General features: G+C 42.7%; 1 long non-coding RNA gene across 3 annotated transcripts in view; it reads right to left on the bottom strand.

Annotated features, from left to right (window-relative positions):
* Window positions 1-23421, bottom strand: part of LOC112532074 — a 113883-nt gene extending 90462 nt beyond the window's left edge. For all 3 annotated transcript variants that reach the window (XR_006938817.1, XR_006938816.1, XR_006938815.1), the window contains exon 1: window positions 23326-23421. This is a non-coding gene — a long non-coding RNA (uncharacterized LOC112532074). The remainder of the gene's footprint in view (window positions 1-23325) is intronic.
* Window positions 23422-24935: the final 1514 nt, after the last annotated feature.

The raw sequence follows: 24935 nt of genomic DNA, 5'->3' as shown, positions 1-24935 counted from the left end.
ACCAAAGGCACAGGTTGAACCTTCAAAGCAGCTATTTTGTGAAGACTGCATCTGGGATCCCTGTCCCCTCTCTGCCATATTCTGGGTCCTGCCATCGCCCTCATATCCCCTTCTCCTTCTTTTCTCTTCTTAACTCTTGGGTGCTACATGTCACCTGGTCAGGATTCTGTATGAAGTCAGCGCTCCTCTGGGTATCTGCCTCCATAAGAGCAGATCCTGTTTGAAAATCATTGTGCTTTTGTAATATACTTGATAACAGGGGACAGACCTAGTTTTTCTTTAGAAAATCAGTGCTAGATGATGGTAAATAAACAATAGAGACAAATGTTAGTAGCTGCATTCTGTCTCTGGGATGGTATTACCCATTTGTATCACAATTCTACTTGAGTATCAGTGAACATAGAAAGCTCTTTCTTCTGTAAATACTTAAAGTCATAAGACTGATTCAGCACTCCACTGTTATCTGCTTATCTGTAAGGAAAGGAAAGGCAGGACTCTGAGGAGTAAATATAGCATAAATACAGTATTAAAAAAAAAAAAAGGGAAAAAAGGCTCACTAATCTGGATTCTTGTCCTGTACGTCCCTGAGATTTGTTTTGGCATAGTTGAGATCAGTTCTGTTCTGGTTCATGGTGTAAAGCTTTCAAGAAACTATTGAATAAATATTAAATATATTTTTTCTGATTATTTTCTTCCTTTCACACATTCTTATAACTATTTATGGGCCTGCTCAGATTACTCACTTGTTTGTCAATGACTAAATGTAGATGAATAGGTTTCATCTGGGGGTTCTGTGTGACAGGCCAGTGCATTCTCCTCCCCTCTCTATTCCTGCTTATCTTTCATACTCAGAAACTTTCAGTACTAAATCTTTCCACATTCTGCCTTAGTAACTCAAGGCTGTTTTGAAAGCTGCTGACAATTCTGCCATCATCTTTCAGCTCTTCCCTTTTGCATCTCCCAGCAGAGATGATCTGTAATAGTGACTGCAATTAGAAACCACTTCTGGGCAGTGTGAGGTTGCAGGGCTTTGTTCTTTTGCTTTTTAGCTCTAAAAAATCTCACATTTACCTGTGTTCAAGAATCTGATCTACTTTGCTATAGTATAACAGAATAATATAAGACTACAATTCACCTGTATTTACATGTGTGTGTGTCGCTTCAAAGGCATGTAATGCACGTATGCATACATTACACATCTTTGAAATCACACATTTAAATAATTGTATTTATATGCATACATGCATGCACATAAATATAAATATTGGAATGTATTTGTGTCACTTAATCTTCCACCACATATGCATATGGGTTTTATTTGTATTTAAAGCAGCAGAAAGCAGACAAGTTCCTGTGATTTTGGGCCACCCTTGATCTAATGAACTTTTTTTGAAACTGAAAGAAATTCCTTCTACATTTTGGTTGTTTTTGTTGATTTGTTTATTCGTTTGCTTGCTGCACCTACAGGTGTACAGATATACATGACTGAAATGTAACAGTTTGGTGCACTGCCAAGTGTGCACCTTCTGTACAGACAAAAAGATGTGTACTTTGAGTGACACCTCATTTAAATGGGACACTTCTCCACTGCTATCAAACATTCCAAGGTGTGGCCACTGTCTCCTGCAAGCTTTTAAGGTTCTTGTCTGTTCCACTGACTTTTCTTCTCTCTTAGACATAACGGCAAAACCCTCAAACACAATTACTCTGATAGATTATATGAGCTATGCTCTTCTGATCTGAAGTCTGTAACCAGAGAGTATACAATACTGAAGTCAGATGCCGTATCTTTACAAAACTTGCTCCAATATAGATCTGAGGATAGCCATACATCAGAGGAGGGTTTCCCTCCGAAGTTTTGCCATATCCATCCACAGAGGTTTTCAAGACTGAGTTGCACAAAACAACGAGCAACCTGTTAGCAAGCTGAAAGCTGACCCTGCTTTGAACAGAGCATTGACTGGAGATCCCCTATGGCTCCATCCAGCGTGGCTTGTCCTCTGATCCTGTGACACTGCACAATATTTCTACTCAGTAGGTTGGAAATGTGGAGCATCTTAGCCTTTGGTAGCTATGCTGGCAGATTGGAAGATAGCTCTCTGCAGCTTGAGCTCCAAAAATAAAAGATCTGGTAGTTGACTGGGTATGCAACAAGGAGGAAAGGCAAGTGATTTGAGACAATAGCTCTATAGAATGCAAGTCAAATATTATTCTCACTTATTAATCAGCTGAATTCAATCTGATAGGGAATAATGGCTTCACACCTGAAAGACCAAGGATTGTCACAAATGCATGCCTATCTGTAAGGAAAGGAAAGGCAGGACTCTGGCTCATGGCAGACATTACTCAAGAGGTGTGATTTAAAGAGATCTGCAATGTGCTGTTTCTCACCACATCTGAACTATGAAAATTCAAGCCTAGCATTCACAACAAACAAGGTTCCTGTTTGGAATACAGATACATAAATAACTGAGATTTGTGAACTATTAAATTATAGGACCTAATCTCTACCTGAACTCTAGAACTAGTATTCTTCTCTAATGTGTCACCTAAGCTGGTCCTGCAGGAGGAAAACTGTCGTGACAAAGTGCCCTCTGTGGGATCAAAAGCAAGTCAGAGAAGAATGCAGCAGGAGCGTGCAGAAATGACTAAAAATGGGGACAGTGAAAACTGGAAAACATTGAGAAAGATAGCTGCCCATGTTGTGACACACAAGAAGCATTGCATACATAACATTGCAAGCACTGTAAGCAGTGGTGCTTCCACTGTCATGTGAAGAAGAAATGGTGAATTAAGAATTCAGTGATTCCCTAAAAAGAGACTGCAAAACCACCTCTGCACATAAGGCTGAAATTCCACTCTGCAATGGATGGAACCATGAATGAGTTGATTCAGAACACATGACAACTCCTGTTATTCTTAGCACACGAAGAGCTTCATTCAGAGATCTGTAAGTGCATTTGAGGGGAGGTGATCAATCTGTGTCATGGAGGTCTCAAGAGTGCTGATACTTTCTAATGACTATAGAAAGTATCAACATCTATAAGACACTATAGATTTCATGGTTCAAGGTTCTACCTGTTGGCTCTGAACTAGCACAACAGAACCGATTTTTTTTCACTTCCGCCCTTTCTAGTTGGTCTCAGAGCATCTGCTGTCTGCATTCACATCTGTAACGTTGCTTGAAACAACACCTTTTGGGATTCGTTTGCCATCATTGTCTGTTAGTTTCTTGAAAAAAATCTGCTAATAGCAATGGCTAAGATTATTTTGGTATTTTGGGCACTATTTGTTTGCTTGTTTGCGTGTTTCCACTGGGCAGGGATGAAGACAAAAGAAGGTGCTCTGGGGCTGTGTTTGGATGCAGCTTTTTGGCTCAGCTGTCTATATCAAATCTGTATAGGGATTCTCACATGCAGGGTGATGCTCTATTTTGAACATGTTAAAGAGAAAGAGGAGAACACGAAATGCAAGTGCAAATTCCTGACTTTTATGACTCCTAATCTCAGGAATACTTGAACCAGAGGTTTGGGTTTATTTTTTTTTTTTTTTACTTCCTCCCTAGATACTTGGCTTGAATACAGGCTGAGTACTGAAGCACTGTAGCAAAGAGCAATGAAGAACACTATGAAAAGACCTGTTACTTGGGATGTCCCAAAATCTTGACATAGATCTAGGTGCTTTCTCAAGTGCTCAAGTCAGCTCCTAGTTCCCAGTGACTCACAGGAGCTACAATCTTCCTGGTAGCTCTCAGAGAAGTCTGGTCCTCAGCTGTGTCATGAGCCAGCAAGACAGCCTGTCCACTCTGCTCACTGTTTAAAGTGTACCCAAGCAGCCCTGGCTCATGTGAGTCCAACATATCTACCACCGCTTCGAGCCAGGAACATACTCCCTGTATGATCCATACTCATACAGGATCTGAAGACTACAGAGTGAGTGATTTGGAGTAGTTAAGCAGTAATCAACTGATCCCTCCTAACATGGCATCTACCTTCCCAGTGTTCATTTAATTTGTTACTAAGGATGCATAAGAGTAAAGGACCATCAAATTATCCATAGTGCCACCGATGAAATCTCCCTTCAAAGAGAAGCTGTCATGTAACTAAGGCAGTGAATGGTTCAAGCACTTGCTAACTACAGGTAACTCTTGATGTAATGCTTGCTGTATACAAAGCAGTGCAAGAAAAGATTGGAAGCACTGTGGAAACAGGTTTTTATCTTGAATCATAGGTGATTAGTTTTACCTTATCTTATGTAGCTCAAGTAGTCATGAAGTATCTGTCCTTTGTCAAAGTCTGAGCTTGCCTGAGAGGCTTTCTGCAACAAAGTCCCATTGGACAGCTATATGCTCCTGAGACAAATAGTCATGTCAGGATTTTTGTCGTCTTCTAATACCACTGAGCAACTTCTTGTGCTTATGTTACTGACTAGTGTTGAATGAGTCAATGATCTGAAACTACAGAATGCTCTCTATTATGTATAAAATAGAATACATAATAGGTTATTACTGTCCTTACGTTACTAACATTTGCATTGCTAGCAGTGGGATTCTAAATCAATGGATTTTTGACATCAGTAAAAGGAGGTGTAACACCTTCTGCTCATCCCAAAGATTATTCATCTTCTGCAAAAGAGGCAGCCATCACTTTTCAAAACATGCAGTGTTTGGGGGCAGCAAGACTTTTGGTACCCTCTACTAAAAGGACCCTAATATCCAGAGAATACTTAACACCTGGCAGCTAGAAAATCATTCTTTTTTCTATGAGATTACCTATTCTAGATCCCTAGATGGAGTTCTTTATGGATTTAAATATTTCCAATGGACGATTCAACAAACTAAGGCTGCTAATGTTTGGTCATGTACTGGTTACAGTCTGGAATATCAGGAAGTAGTTTTCTTCCAGAAAAATGTGTATGTGGGTACTATTTTCCTCCTTGCCTCTTAAACAAGCACCACTGCTATTTTTTGGGAGCAGCACAATAACAGACTAGATGGATCATTAGATAAGGCAATGGCTTGGTCAATGGGTAAGCAGACAAGCGTTTGCAGAGAGTCTGCAAAATGTAACTATGTAATGGTTTTTCATAATATCTACACAGCCCATTCATTTCCAGACTCGTTTTTAGTTTTGCAAATACACAATCATGTTGAAAATGGTTTTTTAGAGCCTCGAGAAATATTTTCTTATGCACTTCACAGCACTGTCTTTGCAAACTCAAAGCACTGTGTGCCGTGCTGCATTTATGCACTTCAGGTTTGATAGATGAGGGATGCTAATGGAATATAAGCTATTAAATTAAAAACTTTCATATTAGGGATGCCAGTGGTGTTTGCGGTACCCAGGAATGTGGGATGGTGCTTGCAAATTTTCTCTGCTTTTTAATATGATGTAATCTGCACATTCTTATATGACACTTTTTAAAGAATGGTAAATATACAATTTTAATCAGGAGGTGTTCCAGATCCACAATAAATTGTGCATTATTTTTGCATTAAGCAGGTTCGTTGTGCAGCCTGCAGAAACTGCCAGATGACTGTACTTTGCACACAAGCTTTAAACCTTACTCTTTACTCCTCACCTATGTGAACAGTACTATACTTGCACATAGTTCGTTTCATTGGATACTCTGTTCTTGTCCTGCAACAGGGACTGAGCCAAAACTGCTGTGGATGTCTGAACCTACCTATATGCAGGCGTGTGAGTGAGGGATTTCTGCTCCACTGACCCCCCACATTCCTTACCAAACCAGTGACATCAGGTGTATATGATTCTCTCTGCAGCAACAAGTGTTTATTTAACTGCTCTACTCTGCTCTTGCGAGACCCCACCTGGTCTACTGCACCCAGTTTTTGAACCCATGGCACAAGAAAGACATGGAGTTGTTGGAGCAGGTCCAGAGGAGGGCCACAAAGATGATCAGAGGGCTAGGGCACCTCCCCTATGAGGACAAGCTGAGAGAGCTGGAGCTCTTTAGCTTGGAGAAGAGAAGGATCTGAGCAGACCTTATAATGGCCTTCTACTACCTGAAGGGGGCCTACCGGAAAGCTGGGGAGGGACTTTTTATAAGGTTATGTAGCAACAGGACAAGGGGAAATGATTTTAAACTGGAAGAGAGTAGATTTAGACTAGATATTAGTAAGAAATTCTTTACTGTGAGGGTGGTGAGACGTTGGAACAGGTTGCCCAGAGAGGCTGTGGCTGCCCCCTCTCTGGAAGCATTCAAGACCAAGCTGCATGGGGCTTTGAGCAACCTGATTTAGTAGGACTTGTTCCCACCTATAGTAGGGGAGGTTGGAACTACGCGATTTTAAAATTCCCTTCCAATACAAACTATTCTATCATTCTGTGAAAAAATATCTTAAATGCAATGATTCTGTTTGCATAAATGTACCAGAAATTGTTACTCTGGTGTCCAGCTAGGTCTGCTCTGTAGGTAGTTATCTTTAGACTAGAAGCAGAAGCAAGAGGAAGACCTTTAACTTGTGCCATAGACTCACAGAATTGTTATGGTTGGAAAAGACCACTAGGGTTATCTAGACCAACTATTGATCTATTATCACCATGCCCGCTAACCCCTGTTCCTCAGTGCCACATCTACATGTTTCTTATGTCCAGCATTGTCTCTTCTGTACACGCCAGGGGCTGCTGGAGAAAATCAAGTTGTGATAAGCAGATCTGAGTCAGAACCTCAGCCCATGAAAACCAGACCAGCTTCAACCTTGGTGGTGAAGTTGTTCAGATGCTGTTTGGGATAAGAAATGGGATAGAAGAGAGGACCTATGACTGACATGGCAAATCACAGCCTCCAGATATGCCACCATGCGAGATGTCACTTATTTGCATCCCATCTGGAAGGAGATAAGCAGGGAGAAGAAGGTAGGTGAGGCTGCATCCCCTCTGTTTTTGGCCAAGTCTCTGATTTCCCTCTCTCCAGCTTTCTTGGCCTACAGTTTGCTAATCAGATTGCAGCTTGCTTGCTGCTTGCCCACCAGAAGTCAAAGGAAGGGAGGTAATTAGTGGGATCTCTTTCAATAAGGAGTTTGTAAAGGATGGTGAGGACCAAGTAGGGGATGTTGGCTCTGCAAAAGTCTCCACAGATCAGATTGCCAAGGAGTCCAGAAAGGGAAGGGAGGGAAACACATTAGCAATGTGATGCAGCTTTGGGCACTTGTTCCTCCAGCTGTCACTGGAGAGGGTAATGCAGTTCAGCACAGCTAACTGCAACATTAATGGAACTGTTCAAATATTTAATTCTATAAAGGTATTACATGAAATGCTGACAGTAGCCTGCCTGTTTTTCATCTTGCCAGCACTGCATGTGTGTTTGCTTGCATGGGCTTCAACGTGAGGTCAGGGTAGGAAGGGAAAAAGAAGAAATCTCCCACCGTTTTTGATTAATAAACATGGTCACAGTTTTGTATTTCTTAAATGGAGCTGGAGCAAAGGACGACCAGCTGTGATGCAAGCAATAGGGAGGCTGGAAAAGAGATTTTTTTAAATTTCTGGTGTATTTGTACGTCCCTTGTCCAAAAATTTGTTCAGTGTAGGAGACAGGTGTAGGCACAATCAAATAGTCTATTGTTATTACAGATCTTGGCTTCCACACTCCTCAACCTATCACCAACCTGTTTTCTCGTCTGAAGCATTCTCACTCAACTGAATAATTCCGTAACTCACTTCCATCAGGGATGCCCTGAAAATGCTGTTCTTGCCACAGTTAGGGCAGGCTGTGCTCATGTGACAGTCCCAGCCACGCACACCTGAGCAGTGCCCCACAGAGCAGCCACAGCACAGACAGCAGATGCCATTTGATTACACCATCAGTTCCTCAGCTGTTGCCTGCCGTGCAACTGTCACACTGCCAATGTCATCCCCAGTTGCTCACAGCCTCTGCGGGAGCTATCCACAAGCTAGGGCATCAGAGAGGGCTCACTTGTAGGAGGCTGGGAAGCAAGCTGGTGATGAAAATCAATAAGGAGCATCTCATATCTACCGGTCCTGTCAGAGGAGCGGAGGAGTAGGAAAACACAGAATTGTAGAGCCATAAAGGTTGGAAAGACCACTAACATCACATAGTTCAACCATCAATCCATGCCTGCAACTGCTCTAGACCATGCCAGTCAGTACCACATCTACTGTTTCTTGAAAGCTTCCAGGGATGGTGACTCCACCACCTCCCTGGGCAGCCTGATCCACTGCATTACTACTCCTTTGGATAAGGTCGCCCCTGAGCCTCCTCTTCTCCAGACTGAACAATCCCAGTTCCTTCAGTTGCTCCCCTAAGACTTGTGCTCCAGACCCCTCACAGCTTTGTTGCCCTTCTCTGGGCACGCTCCAGCACCTTTCATGTAATGAGGGGCCCCAAAACTGAAAACATCTTCTAAGGCAGATTTTCATGCAAACTGTAGCTGATTGTAGCCCTCCCATATGTACCACATGCCTTCAGTAACAGGCAGGCACAAAACCTCTATTCCATTTCCCGGACTATCATTTATGGCCTGCATAGAGCAAAGGTTTCCAAGAAAAGGGAAACTGCTTCTGGTGGTGAGAAGCATCTCGGTCATAAGGGGTTTCCATCCTGAATGACTCTGGTGACTATTTGGGTTCTCTTCATGGTTCCACTTAATAGATAAAACCACAAGACTGTGATGTATTCAACAGCCCTTAACTCATTGCAGGTATCCAGCCAGAAATCCCTGGTCCAAAATCTGGATGAGAACTTCACGTAGCACATGCACAGTGTGACCATTCAGATACAGAAGCCCTTTGCTCAGAACTTCTGGATTTAAAGCAGTCCAGAAAACTCAAGATGCAGTTTGGCTTATCTTTTTCCCTACAGAAAATTTTCCATCCGAATGGAGAAGCCAGCCATGTCAGGTAATGTTAATAGGAAGAGGGAATTACATTCCCCCTCCGCTCGCTATCTGATCCCAGAAGTCCTTCCCAGTGAAAGTGAGTAGGACAAAAGAGAGCTGGGCAAGTATTCCTGGGGAATGAGGAGAGCACAGAATTATTCATGTTGCAAGGGGCTGCTGCTACTGGCTCTGCAATCCCTGTATTGACAGGACAACTTCAAAGCAGGATGCTCACAGCCTTGTCCACTTGGATTTCGGATATCTCTGGTGGTAGAGATCTCACAGACCCTGAGGAAACTCTCTTCCATCACTGCTCTTTGTACAGCAATAAGCACCTACTACTGCATTAGGGGTGAGAGAAGCAGAGCTTCCTGAAGGCAATGGAGATGCACCTGGAGCCACAGAGAAACAGGGCAACCCAGAGTGGATATGGGAAGAGTAACAACACCCAAGGTCTTGTGCAGACAAAGAGAGGGTTACTGCTGGGTGAGGAAATGCCATTTGGAAAACACATTAGTCATCCTGTTTATGTAAGTCCAATAAATCAGTGTGAACCCAAACAGGCAGGCAATCAGAAAGCTGCAGAAACCTCAGCAAAGGGCAGGGCAATGACAGCTGATAGCTCTTTAAATAATAATAGTGTTTTTCCTAGGGGACTCCCATTTCATATAATTGCTGTCTGCAGCATGCAAAAGATAAGTTTCCCCATGCCCCACAGATGGCTCCAATTTCCCAAATAATTGATAGCTGCAGCTCTCCTTGGAGAAATGAAAAGGACCATTATAATGGCTGCGTTTTTCATTTGGCACAAAGCCAGGCTTGGTTTGCACCCCAGCACAGGCAGCAGTGACTGCACTGAAGCAATGGAGAAGAGGAGGACTGACAACCCAACTGTGTCCTGAATCTCCCAGCCAACAGCCTAGGCCTGCACCTAAGAATAGCTACGTAAATAGCTCAGGCAGAATGACTGTGAAGTAACAGGAATCTTGATTTACTTCGAGGAATGTATGGACTCCTCATGCTGTATTTCACACCTGCAGTCAAACCGTCTTTAGAAGAAATGAGAAGAGATATGGAAGGAGGCGTGGGGTGAAAACCAACTTAACATGAATATACAAGAACATCTTTTTCTCTAACTGTAAAGAAGACTTCCAATCAAAGAAAAGGAAAAAGAAAAGGAAAAAGAAAAGGAAAAAGAAAAGGAAAAAGAAAAGGAAAAAGAAAAGGAAAAAGAAAAGGAAAAAGAAAAGGAAAAAGAAAAGGAAAAAGAAAAGGAAAAAGAAAAGGAAAAAGAAAAGGAAAAAGAAAAGGAAAAAGAAAAGGAAAAAGAAAAGGAAAAAGAAAAGGAGGGAGGGAGAGAGAGAAAATCTCACTATATCTTCAAGTTTCTGAAGATTATGATGAGTGCAGCAGCAGGGAGATATTCCCATCTTAGAACTACAAATTCAAAACCTAAAAGGACTGCAATGACAAGAACAGGCAAAGACTATTCTCAGAAGTGGGATGCATCTGTTTTTGTGTTGCAGAAGTATGGGGTGTGTAAGGCACAATATTTAAGCATGTGAACAAGGACAGGTCTTGTACAATGGCTACAGAAGGAGAATGAGGCTAGTCAATTTCAGCAGCAGTAGGACTGTATAAAAAGCTATCCGCCATTTATTTCTGTTGCCTTCAACACTTCCACATGCCCATAGATTAAGAGAAAAAAATTAAGTCTGGGTAAACCTGCATCTTTGCCAAACGAGATGGTTTCATTCTACTTTCGTATTGGAAAGGTAAAGTATGTAGGGACCAAAGATAATAGCTTGCATTAGGTCATTCTCTTGCTCTCACCAAAGGAAACAGTACGTTTATGCTGAATTTTCATCTGTTGCTCTCTTCAGATCTCAGAATTTAAAGCCATTTTTGCCCAATGATTCCCTGAATATCATCATCTCCTTCCAGTTACACTAGCATTATTGTCACCATGACAGTGTAGCTTCTGCACCCTGGGGCTGAGGCTGTGATCCTACACTTCTGGAAGAAGTGGATGTTTATTAACCAACCTGAGGAGGAACTTGCACGGGCAGCAGGTGACACCAGCAGTGGGTCTTGTATTACTGCTGGGCACAAAGGTTGGCAGGCAGCATCAGCCCACACTTGTGCTTGTGTGTGGTACACAATCCAGCAGCGCAACCTAGATTTGCCACAGAAAATAGCAATAAAATCCCATAGAGAAATTTCTGCAGAATTTGGAGGGATGATGAGCAGAAAGGAATATTTCTCTGACCCTTTATCACCTTTATGGCTTTGATGCTGCTGGATGCAATTCGCCTACTGGAAACTGAAAGGTCACTCTGACCCTCCACTCGTTTACAAAACAAAAAAAGAACAAGATGCACCCAAGTGCTCTCATGTTTCCATTTCTCTGCTCCTCTCTGGAAACAGCAAAAATAGATGTTTTATTTCTCAGCTGAAACCATTTGAGCAATATAATTTAAATGGCTAGGACTGTCGCAAAGCATCTTAGAATCATAGAGCGGTTTGAGTTGGAAGGGGACACTAAAGCCCACGCAGTTCCAACCCCCTGCTGTGGGCAGGGCTGCCCCCCACCAGCACAGGCTGCCCAGGGCCCTATCCAACCTGGCCTGGACACCTCCACCCACAGCTTCTATGAGCAACCTATGCCAGGGCCTCACCTCCCTCTGAGGAAAGAATTTCCACCTAATATCTAGCAATGGGCAGAATTATGTGGGGGGAGCCGTAGATGAGGTACAAAAGACTTAACACAGTGGAGACCTCATGCATGTCCCAGTAGGAAATAAGTGCAGTAGCTGGAAAAAGAAAAAAAAAAAAAAAAAAAAAAAAAAAAGCTCTTTCTCCTTAAGTGTAAACCAGGGCTGAATGCATACCACAAAACAAGCAATACAGCAGGAGACTGATGGGGATAGTATAACACAGGCTGAGTCTTTCTAGATGTCCTTACCACGCTGAGGACATGTCAGGTATTGCCAAAACTCAAAGAACTTCTAAATTGCACATACTTGTAAATATAAGAAAGGAGAACACCGTAATGATTTCTGCCTACTACAGATTACAGAAGGGTGTTGCAACAAAGGTTGCTGTTACAGGAACACAGTAAATGAAGGTGAAAGGAATAACCGAAGTGTGTTTATACTTAACACTGTAACTGAGTGTTAAGAACAGGGGGAGTTTTACTGAAAGGAGGTAAGAAACCTCAAAAAGCCTTTTTTCCCTTTCCTTTCTTTCCTTGTAACTTGACTTTTCTTCTTATGTTATCTCTGTGTTAGAAGGAATGCCTTTGCTCCACTGTATCCAGGTTGGCTTGCTCATCTGCAGAGAGCAGCACTGTTGGCTGCAGCTTCACTCACAGCATCCCAGCTTCCACTCTGAAGCACTGACTAGCCAGCAGCTACATAAAGGTGTTGATCCTCTTTCTAAAATGTTTCTGCAGTTCAGGTGCCCCATACAGGCAGTGGGAAGTATACAGAAACACCAGAAGATAGAGCTTTTCAGGCCTTTTGACGTAATATGACATTGATAATATTGTCTGCATGCTTAATCCCCCTAAAATCCCCTGGCTGAAAGACAGCTATGGCAGGTGTGTATGGGTGGTGAAGGAGCACCACAGAGTGCTTAGAAAGAAAATGCTTGAGAAAAAAAGAGCCTTGGAAAGAACAGACCCAGAGCAGGGAAAGAAAAAGACAGCTTCAAGCACACTGATCTGGTTTGATCGCATGGCATAACTAGAGGGAAAAAAAACCAATGACCCTGGCAGCTTTTCCCAACAGATATTGCACCTAAAAGGAGCATAGGCTGACTCCAGCAAGCAGAGATCCAGGCTCACGTTCAAACCATTTTAGCCCTGCAAAAAACTTGGACTGCTTGCTGGTTGCGCAAATGTGCTTTGTAGAGGACTTCTTATCCCAAGGGGGAAGAAGTGAATGGCTGGATGGGCAGAGAAACAACAAGAGGTGAGGCTGATCCTTGGTCCAGGAACTGATTACTGTGACACTTGCCTCTAGCAGGAAAATAAGCTGAGCTCTCCAGAAAAGGATATTACTGGCTCTGCCTGGGAGGAGACTGCAAGGTTTGGATATGGCAATCACTACATCTTTCATAGTAGAAACATTTACATTTGAGAAAGATCATTTACTGCAATAATCGGTAAAAAGAATAAAGGAAAGAGCTCTTTGAATTCAACATTTTAGAGACTGAAACAAAGTAATTGTCCTTGTTTTCCAAGGGCTGAGCCACGCAATGAAGTTAAAGTAGTGGAAAACTACTTGACCATTTATAGGACTACTCATTCACGCAGTGTGCAGAACAATCCCCAGAGAGCCTTGTCACGTCGCCTCGGATTATGAAGGATATGAGCTTAGCTCCACTGGATCAGCAAGCAAAGCAAGAAATGGAAGGCTCAATCAGGTTTGTCGAAGGAGGGAAAAAAAAATCCTTCTCTCTATTATACGTGTTCCTCAAGTGGAGAGGCAGAAGTAGGAAGCAATAATAGCTCAAGGAGGAATGCAGAGTAGAGAATAGCAAAATGAAATCCAAATCAACAGGAGAGATTCTCCTGGGGTAGGCTGACTTAGGGGACAAAAGTTTTCTTACAGCACGTTTCTGAAGCAAGTATAGGTTTTGTGGTCTATACCCCAGTGGAGCTGGGCCACGAGGCCAGCCAGCAAAGGGAGAGCGTTCATGGCTGGGATAATGACAGCTGCAGAAAGTATTTTTTTTTTTCTGTAATGCCAATGAAAACTACCATATTTGTAGAGCTGGCCAGAATATTTCTGATTAAGGGTTTTTTTTACTGAAACGCTGCGTTTTGCCAAAGTTGAAACATTTCATGGAAGCACTAGTTATAGCTAAGGGTTTCTTTTGGCAGGAAGATCTCTGAGAGGCAGGCTGGAACCTCCCATCAGACCAAGAAATAAACTCCAGTAGAAAAGGGAAAACAAAAAGAACTCCATAAGCTTCTCCAATTTGAAAAGAAGCATTCCTACACAGTAGTTTATACAGTTTATAGTGGAAAAGAAATTCACAGGGCTTTGTTTTCACCCAAAGGAGAAAAAAACATTATTTCTGAGTCACTGAAGGCTGCCTCAGAGCAGCATTCTCCATCTCCAGCTGCCTTTACATGCAGGTCCATGTGCAACTTGAACCAAAAACTTCACATTCCTAGGACAGGTCATAGAGTACTGGCAAAACTCCATTTCTCAGTAATAGTTATGCTGGTGGGGATAACTGAGCTGCTGTAAATTATGAGAATAAGAACCTCATGCAGATATATGCAGGAGTAACAATTCCCAAAGAAAGAAAACATACAGGGCACATGAAATTTCGGGCTGAACTTGAGGACAGCCTTTGTTCACAAATACCACCTGCTGACAATGTTAATAGCAAAGCACATCAACCATAGCAACAACAAGAGATCTTGCAAAATCTACTTCACAGTGGTGCCTGGAGGCTATGCTTGCTGACTATCCTCTTCTCCTGGCCCTTTTCATTACTACAGTCCCATCTTCCAGCACAGTTGCAATTTCTCCTTCATCCGGATCATTTCTCCCTCTTCTTGACTATTTGCTATGACCCCCTCCATTAGTTCACTTTATCTCCCCTCATATTTCACTAAGTATCACTTTATTTCCCCGAGTTTGACACAAACATTCACAGCAATCTCAAGTAAACAGGGTGAGATTCATCAGTGGAAAAACATAATGCTAGAAATCATCGAAGGTTACTTTGGAAAGGAATATCATTTCTCTCTTATTTTATTGCACAACAGTGTTCATTATTCCAAGGGTCAAACAAACACAAAGGTTGTATGAACACGCAGTGTTAGAGATTCCATATAGGAATACAGATTTCCCTATTGGTAACTACTCTCAGAACTCTCTTTTTGTTGGCTTGGACCCTAAGTCCAACAAGCATACATAAAATCAGTCCAACTTCTGTCAGTGTTGCCTTTTGTTTAAGAGATAAGACTTACACTTTCCTCTTCAATTCAATCTCAGAGAGTTTCTGCAACATATGAGCACTGCAGGATGCAAGGAATACAGTCATGGCAATGACTCAAAAGGACTGCTCTGCTTGCAAATCAGTGCCCTTCTACATGAAGAGACAAATTTAGAACATGGTAAATCAGTGCTGCAGGAAGATTAGGACCCAGGTGCTCCCAAAGATGGTCAAAGTCCACTTATTAGCACCAGCAGCACAATCTTAGTACACGAGAAGGAAAAAGGAAACTGCTTAGTAACTGAAGTTACATGCTGACTATATTTTATGGGGTTTGCCCATGGATTTTTCTCTTCAAAAGGTGTTGCCATCTGTCACATGACAACAAAATGTAATGGAATACTGATGGGAAGGTTCAACCTCTACTACCTCAACCACCAACATCCACTTCTGACATTGTAGACTGACATAATAAAACAGGAAGCATTGCTTTCCAAGCAGTCACTGTTAAAAAGTACTGTTTGAGGAATATAAAATGTCCTGGGGTCTGTTTTATAAAATGAATATCCATTATTTCCTTCAAAAGGCATTTCAAAGAACATGCTCTATTTCTGGCTGGCTTTAATAAAAATATACCCAAATGTTCCACCCCAAAGAGCAAAGAGAACTATGGGTCTTTTTAGGTTGCTTTCCACAATCATCCCTCCTTCCTCTATTATCTTTTCTATATTCCCACCTTTGCAGTGCCAGTCATGCTGCCATGCTGCCATCATCATTCATTCACGCTGCCACAGAAGTACCTTTACTCCTCTCCCCCTGCAGCATCATCGCTTCTTTCTCATCAGTACCATTGCCATTCTTTCTCATCTGTACCTGCCCATCTCAGCACAGTGGTCAGAGCTTCTCAAGAGACCATTTATCCCGTGTTGGCCCTACTATCATACAAACAACAACAATGTTTTTAATGCACTGCCTTGGATGGAGGCAATTCAGATCCTGTATAGAAGTGCCTTCAACAGCCCCCTCTCGAGCTGAAGGGCTGAGCCTGCAGAGGTACTTACAGTGGAAATGCTGTTAGAAAGGACCTGGCAAGAGACTCTTTTTGTAGCTAATAATAATACTGCTAAAGAACTAAAGCAGGGAAGATAGAAGTCATTAGGAATGAAGTGAGTTATTTAAGAAGAATAAGAAGATATTTTGGAGAACTCAGATTAGCAGGGGGAATGCTGATGAAAAAAAATGCATCCACATGAATAGGCTTATGATTAAAAGCTGAATTAGTGAACACAGTTAAGAGGATTAAAAAGAAAAAAAAAATAAACTGAAGAGCTGAGACTGGACTAGGGGACTCTAAGCAGGCCAGCCTGCAGTGCTTGCTCTGCAGAGAGAGGGCACAGAGGAGTGGGTTGAGCAGGGCAGCTCCTCAGGACTTCTCACACAGGCCCACTCTGGCAGTAGTGAAGGCTATGTCCAAAACACAGGACCACCTACTCTTATGGGAATGCACCAGGTTCTGAAAATGGATTTCCCTCTTTGTAGGACCTGTTCGTTTCCTTCTGCTGGAAGCAGCATCACCAGGCATGGCATTTCAGTAGACAACTAGGACAGCATTTTCAAACATGAGTGTTTGCATTTATTGCCACTCTTTTTCTGGACAGAGATTTGGACACTTACTCTATTTGAGTGTGTAGCAATAGTGCCCTGCTCCAAAAGTAATGCCTCCTACTTTATTATGTCAGCCCACAGTGTCAGAGGCAGATGTTAGTAGCATAGCAATAGAGTGAACCTTCCTATCAATATTCCATTACATTTTGAGGGGGCCTCAAAATCACTATCCATAACATTCATTCAGTTAAAGGCTGTTCTCTGAAAACCACCCCTGGATTCCAGTCTCATGACACAGATCACTGATATCAGTTAATCTGTCTACACTTCAGCATTAGGACACAATGCATGACAGTGGTGAATGAAAGCTTGAGAGCTGGTAACCCCCAGCAGCACATCTGACAGCTGCCATGAAGCCAGGCTGCATGGAAAACACTGGCACAGCAGCTTCTGTCTCAGAAGAAAGAAAAAAACTGCAGGATTTCTGCAGCTGGAAAATGTCACTGATCCCAAAAGCTAATTGTACAGCATTTCACCAAGGGGATTGGCAGTAGTGGGAGTTTTCATCCCAATGAGAATTTTTTTTTTCCAAAAGTAAAATTGATTTGGCCAGTCTGTTTTATTAATTATGATGAAATTCTGCTTAACCTGTTCTGCTGATAGAGACAAGAATATTCCTCAAGAAAATAAGCACATCAGCATGGCAAGGAGTACAGGTGAAGAAGTAACCAATGTGCTTCTCCTGGAAAACCATGAGACCGGTGCATCATTGCAGATAGGGGTCCACTGCTGACAGAGCTATTTCATGAGACACAAATTCGTGTTGGATACTAAGAAAAATTTCTTTCCAGAAGAGTGGTTGGGCATCACACGAGGCTGCCCTGGGAGGTTTGGAGTCACCATCCCTGGAGACATTCAGTAAACACGGAAATGTGGCACTGAGGGACATTGTTAGTGGGTATGGTGGGAATGGGTTGGAGTTAGATTAGGTGATCTTAGTGGGTTTTTTTTTTTCCAAGCTTAATGATTCTATTCTATTTCTATGAAATTCCAAAATTTCTTACCTCTTTACTACCACTAAATGTCCCTTGGCACATTTCCACAATGAATAATATTATTTGCATCAGCTTTCCACAGACAGAATTACATTATTTCCAAGCTAAGTTGTACAACCAATCCACTAGATAATCTGTTCTTCTTTGCCTGGACAATTGAGCAGCATATGCTATTCAATTGCGGCTCAATTACTTAATTTGTGATTATAACTGATATTGGTTAATTGTGCAGCACCTGTAGCACAAGCTGCTAAGGACACCATACACACAACCTGCAAAGCCAAAAAGCTGTCTGGTGGGAGCTCTTTCTGGGTACACAGCTTGTAGGGAGACCTTCAAATAATAAAACAAACTGCAGATGTTTGTAATTCTCTGAGTGTGCTCTGTGTTCTAACAAGATCAGAGCCTGTTTATTTGCTGAACTGATCCTTCGTATTCACCCAGTGCAATTAGGCTCCCATTTGTTTCACTTATGCACCATAAGCACTCCAGAATAACAGTGTGAATAAACTCTAACCCTCCAGCACAATTTGTTGTGGCAACTACTTTCAGACAGAAATTACATTCAAGAGCAAGAAAACTATATGACTTCTCTTTCAACTGATAAGGTAGAAGCAAGCTTAGTTAAGCTTAAACTCTGATTCAGAATTGCTATCATCTTTGAGCTTGAAGCAGACATGCACACCACTACAGGGGTATGTGAAGCACTACTAAACAATCTTCTTGAACTGCTGAAGTCCCCTCTCCTTCCCAAGGCCAGATCACTAATGCCACTTGGCACAATGGTCAAACTACCAGACTAGAGGGATGCTTCCACCCAGTGTATCCCCAGAGCCCAGGAGATGCCCTAAGACAGAATGCTTCTTTCCCAGAAGAGCACAGAGAAGTGGGACAGCAATCCCACCTCACTTGCTCTCCCAAAAGGCCACATGATTAAATTGATAAAAAATTAAAAATTAAATGATAAAAAAGACCAAGGTTTCAATAAAGTTTGTTGAGGAAAAAGAGGTTTACACTGCTACTGCCTGCATCAACTAATAACAAGTAATGTCAAGGAATAAAATTCATATGAAAACACGTTCTTGTTAACTACAGAAGAAAAAAAAAAACAGGTTTGCAACTCAGGTTTGTAATTAGGTATTATGCCACCCTGGAATCATAGAATCATTAAGGTTAGAAAAGACTGCTAAGATCATCTACTCCAACCCATGCCTGTGATCACTCTATACCATGTCACTCGGTGGGATATCCATGTTTCTTAGAAAACCTCCACAGATGATGACTCCATCACCTCCCTGGGCATCCTACTCCAATGTCTTGCCCCTTTTTGAGAATAATTCTTTCCTAATATCCAACCTGAACCTCCCGTGGTGCAATTTAAGGCCATTCCCTCTTATCCTATCACTGTTACCTGGGAGAAGAGGCTGACACCCACTTCACCACTTTCAGGCAGTTATAGAGAGCAATATGTTTTCCCCTGAGCTTCCTTTTCTCCAGACTAAATAATCCCAGCTCCCCCAGCCACTCCATGTAAGACTTGTGCTCCAGACCCATCACAGCTTCATTGCCTTTCTCTGGACACACTCCACTGCCTCAGTGTCTTTTTTGTAGTGAGGGGCCCAAAACTGAATACAGTACTTGACGTGGGGCCTCACCAGAGCTGAGTGCAGGGGGACGATCACCCTCCCTGTTCCTGCTGACTGCACTGTTTTTACACTATTACAAGCCAGGATGCCATTGGTCTTGGCCACCTGGGCACACTGCTGGTGCATGTTCAGCCAAGCGCTAACCAACACCCTCAGATCCTTTTCCTCTACACAGTCTTCCACCTACTCTGCCCCAAGCCTGTAGCATTGCCTGGGGTTGTTGTGACCAAAGTGCATGACCTAGCACTTGGTCTTGTTGGACTACTTCCCAGTGGCCTCAGCCCAGCTATCCAGCCTGTCCAGATCCTCCTGTAGAGCCTTCCTACCCCCAGGCAGATCAACACTTCCTCCCATCTTGATGTCATCTACAAACTTACTGAGGGTGCACTCAATCCCCTCATCCAGGTCATTAGAAAATGTATTAAACAGGTTGGGCGTCAATATCGACTCTGGGGAACACCAGATGTGACCAGGCTCCAGCTGGATTTAACACTGTTCACTACCACTCTACAGGCCTGGCCATCCAACCAGATTTTGTGTTGTTTGTTTGTTTGTTTTTTACGCAGTAAAGAGTGGATAGCACTGATGGGTACACAGGGACTGCCCACCCACTCCCTGTGGCTTCTAAAATGTACCACTGTGTTTGTAGGCAACACGAACACTTCCCATAGTGAGATGCACAGCCAGATCCCCAGGGAGGCACATCCCGCTCTCTGACAACAACATCCAGCCCTTGTAGAGATTTGTTCTGTGGTTTCTCTCCTTCTCCACTTCTCGGGCAGTGTTTAATGGAAACGACAACAAAAAATGATCCACTTCGTTGCTTTTCAATTAGATAAAAACTCCCATTAGTGATGCAATTAAGGCGCCGATTTCAAGACTGTTGTTTAACAGCATCCTTGACATTTCACAGAGCTCATTTGTTTTGCTTTGTTTTTCCCTTTTCACAAAAACAGATGCAAAAAATGATTCACTCACAGAAATGCAGACAAAGCAGAAAGACTGAAACGAGTGGGAGCAGGGTGAGGCGGGCACACTGCAAGAGCAAAGAGGGAAAATGAGAAAGGAAAAACAAATGCTTATGCTGTCCTTAAGGGTAGGTCTTAGCTACAAGGAATAAGATAGAGAAATTAAAAGAGACATTTTCCTGTGATCCTAAAGGACCAGTAGCTGCTGAAAAACAGCACACGTGCAGAACTGGCAGAAAACAATAACAGAGTATAGATCTAGAACTTTACTCAGGAAAACTATTCCTTTTCATTATGTTTCTTAGAGTAAAAAGTTGAACAGGTTGAAAGTGTGTAAAAAGAGGTCGAATTTTCTTTTGAAAAATAAAAATTTTAAAAAGGAACCAAACAGTGTAAATCCATTTGGGATGAAGTTGTTGTTGTTTTTTGTTTTTTTTAAGAATAGAGCACTGATCTTCACAGTTGAATAAACATCTCTAACCATGAAAAATAATGTTTTACGAAAAATGTTTGGCAACTGAATTGAATCTGAGGCTTACAAAAACACAAATCACTTCCCACTGCACTGCAAAGGAGGGACAGGAGGGCAGAGCCCACCTGAGCACAATGCCACAGAGGTGAAGATGTGGGAATCAAGTTTTGTTTCTACATTAGAATTAGGTAAGAATTTTTTATTTCATGGTCTCCACTGCCATAGTTCTTTTTAGGAGTCTTTCTACTTTACTTAGAAGATAAGTAGTAACTTAGAAGACAGCACTTAATGGCAGAGAGGCTCACAAAATGTGCCCCATTCAAGCATACCTAGAATTTATACAACTGTGCTGTGTTTGCATTCCCAACTTTCTGACAATCATCATCTTCTGTTTTTCTTCCTCATGCAGTTGTTTGAAAAATATTTATTCTTGTCATTCAGAAGATATTGTTTTGCATGAATTCTAACTGGCAACTGATACTTGCATCCCTCTGGGGAAAACAATAAGGAAAAGAGCTTAGGTTCAGAACCTGCTGCCTTTAAACTTCTCTGGTGCTGTGAAAAAGCAGCAAAACAGAAAGAAAAAACTCTGAAAAGAGCTTTAGATTAAAGGCAAAGGTTGCCAGAGCACTTAGCAAACATAATGCACAACTACACACCCATGAGACTGACAAGCAGCTCTCATCCACTTATGACCCATGGTCCAGGGGATATGAGGACCAACTTAGTTGTGAGCAGGTACCAGCATACCCCTCTTGGCTCTGTTACTCATTCCCTGATCATAGAATCATGAAGGCTGGAAAAGACCCACAGGATCATCCAGTCCAACCATTCACCCATCACCAATGGTTCTCACTAAACCATGTCCCTCAACACAACGTCCAAACGTTCCTTGAACACCTCCAGGGTCGGTGACTCCACCACCTCTCTGGGCAGCCCATTCCAGTGCCTGACCACCCTTTCAGAGAAGTAGTATTTCCTAACGTCCAGTCTGATGATTCTATTCATGAGATTCCTTCCCTAGAAACACTAGTGTCTGCTGCCTTCAAAGTCCTTCCTAAAAATATTCACAGTTTCACAAATCCTGGATGGGCTTAGACCCATCTCCAATGCATCATAGGGGCCTAGACCTCTTTTCAAACCTCACTGCAGCTCAAGCGAATCTGTCTCACAGATACCTCACCATTGAAACTCAGCTAAACTCTGCGTAGCAAACCTGATGAGCAGCCCAAGGAAGCAAAAAGGCCAGCGTGAAAGCCAATATATTCTGCTCACTGTCTTGTTCATTGTCCATCACTGCCGACAGATAGGGCTTCAGAGCTGCTGATATTAGTTCTCTGGGTGATCTACAGCAGAGTGATATTTTCTCCCTTCTATTTCTTCTCCAGTCACGCAACATTACAACATCCTTCTCTGATTAGCAGAAATAGCCATTCATAAGTAAGGGTCCGCTTTAAAGTCCTCGGGCAATGGAGTGTGGGAGGTGCTGAGCAGCTGGCAGCACCCCCATTACATATCTGCGCCCTTCCTGACCAGCAGCACAGGAATGCTACAGGTGAAAGACAAAAAGCAGTTCTGCTTAAGTAACCATCCCAGTCCTTCATGCATGGCACTCCCAAACAAAGAGAAAAAACAACACACCCTTTGGAAGCAGAAAAGCCCTTTACAAACATATTGCCTGTCAAAGAGAGGGGCTGAGGTAAGGCAAAGACCTCAGTGAAATTGGTACAGCTCTTTGCATTGCAGACCACTCCTCCAGCTTCTCTTTTCCACCTCTGGAGACTTGCTCCCTCCTTCTCTTGGCACACAGAGACTCATTCAGCAGCCAACATCATCCTCAATCACCAGGGGAGCAGTGACAGGAGGCATTCCCACCCTGTGGCTCTTTTATATTTGTCTGTGGCTGAAGGGACTGATGGGCTTCTCAGGAGCAGTGCGGTAGCTTTGCTGAATGCTTTGCCTGAGGGCTCTTGCCAAGCTTGGCTCTATCTGGCTGACTAGATCCAGATTAAAGATGCATGGCTCTGCCAACTGCTGCTTTTCAATTTAGATGCTTGCACTGTATTCTTATTTATTTTTAGAATATTGATTTTGTCAGAAGGCAAAGCAAGGGATGAAGGAGAAAAGTGATAATTCTGACAGTTGGAGGTGTTCAACTTTTAAGGCACTAAGGAGATTTGTTTCTTAAACACCACAACTGCCAAATGCACCAGTTTATCTGAACTACATTATCCTGAGTCTGCTCTCATTCAAGGTCAGCAATAAAACGTCACTGGCTTTGTTGGGTGCAAGTCTAGGGCACAAGGTACTACTGTCAAGTAACAAGACAGCAGGTGTGGGAGTGGATTATCTGAGTCCCTGGCTGTGAGCTGCCTTCCCAGGGTTTAGACAGAAGTTGTGTCAATATATATTCTCCCCCTGAGGTTCTCTGAAGTGAAAATCAACATGAATTTGTTGCAGATGGTGGTGGGATGCAACCCTGCACGCACCCAGGACTGTGCTTCCCAGAGCTGCTGTCAGCAGATGCAGTATTGGCAGCACAATGCCAACCTCACTGTGAGTTGGGACAGCTCTAAGGGGTCCCATGGCAATAGGATAAGGAATGATGTGAGTAAGACAGTCCAGTTCTCTTGACACGTATTTCAGGATAACAAGAACACGATTTTACCAATCCCAACAAGCGTCACCATTTTACCTACACCCTTTGTAGCACTAATTGTACAATTACCTCCTTAATATATCAAAAGAACAAGAAAGTACTTACATTTAGCAAGCGGTTGGAATCAAGGTTGTGGGTTTTTTCCTTCAAACCTTTAAAACTATATTTGCTTGAAGTACTTCAGATGTTTTATTGCTCAGACTACAGTACATAACAAAGTAATTGTGTAATTAAGAGATAATGTCAATGCAATAGAACATTGTTGACAAGATAATAGTCTCCTACTGCTATAGAAAAACCAAAGCAACGCTAAAGAATATGCAGGAAGAACACACATACAGAAAATGAAATAGGATTGTTTGTTTTTAAACTAAACTGGCAAGCTCTGATAGGCCTAGCTATAATTCACTACAGGTGGAACTCCCACCACAGCAAAGTACTACTTTATGCAAAAGGAGCCTCATACAGCAGGAAAGGGAGACAAGAGGATGAAATATGCCCTTCCTAATTTGGAATCTGGTCTCCAAGAACAGCTGAGGGAGCATTAGCAGAGAAACAACACCTGAAAACCCCAGGTGGTGTGATGCTCCATTTGCTGTCCTGTTGATGCTCTGTGAAGCTGCTACAGCACTGAGTGGTTTCACCCTACATTCCTCACGTACCTGTAAGGATGTCAGGATAGAAAGCACTTAAACTTCAGCTGGATTGTATCCTAGTTTCATTTAGCCTTGGGGATGAGTCCTAAACCTCTGGGGTTACACCACCTACAGTTAGCTAGTCGGGCACAAGTCTAGCCTGTGTTTCAGAGAAACCTGAGCTATTGTGAATGACTTTCCCTGGGATGTTCCACCCACAGCACCAATTCAGGTGCTGTGTCCTCTGCAGAGGAGGACGTGGGGCCAGCTTCTGGGTGACCATTCCTCTTCCAACGGTGAAGTCCCTGTTGCAGGCTTCCTGGCACATATAAGTTGAGCCAGACAGAATGGCCAAGAATGTTAACACTGTTAGTAGCCATGAGACTCTTGTTCATGCTAAATTACAGCCCAACTGCCTGCAGTGGGAAGAAAGTTCAGCTGTCATTTTTGCTCCCAAATTCTGAAGCAGACAAGATGGAGGGGAAAGGCAGACTGTCTGTACTTCCTCAACAAGACTGCAGGCAGTTCAGTGGTGGCTCCTTGTCCAGGAATACCAAGATAAATCCCATAGATATCCAGGGAGGGGTAAGGCTGAATAGGGATGCTATGCAGTGTGACCTGGGAAAGAATATTACAGTGGGGACTGCTAAAAAGGGGCCACCTAGCCCACAGTATTTGTTGTAAAGCTGCACCAGCATGTCACTACCTGCTATGTGATTTCCACCCTTTTATGAGGGTTGTTTACTTCTTTTCTTTGAAAGCACTCTGTGTACCCAGACACAAGTAGTTATTTGAGTAGTATCTGTGTCTGGGTACAAAAAGTATATTAAAAAAAGCCCATCACACTAAATGAATTAAAAAATTACAAAATTGGATTCTCGAAGAAAACAATAAAAAGAGGTCTCTGCAAGCTTTCTTCAGTCCTGTGTGGGCAAAGTCCATGGCATGATCTTTAAATTCCATGCCCACACAGTCCACCCTTCATCTCTTGGAGTGTACAGTGGATCTGCTCCCTGTAGAAATAGCTGTTCAGTAGCTCATTTTATCTCCATTTTTCTATGTACAGCCCCAGGCCTTATT

The sequence above is a fragment of the Gallus gallus genome, chromosome 3, assembly GCF_016699485.2.
Source record: "Gallus gallus isolate bGalGal1 chromosome 3, bGalGal1.mat.broiler.GRCg7b, whole genome shotgun sequence".
Lineage (NCBI taxonomy): Eukaryota > Metazoa > Chordata > Aves > Galliformes > Phasianidae > Gallus > Gallus gallus.
The sequence above is the reverse complement of the archived record's forward strand: the minus strand, read 5'-3'. Positions and strand labels throughout refer to the sequence as shown.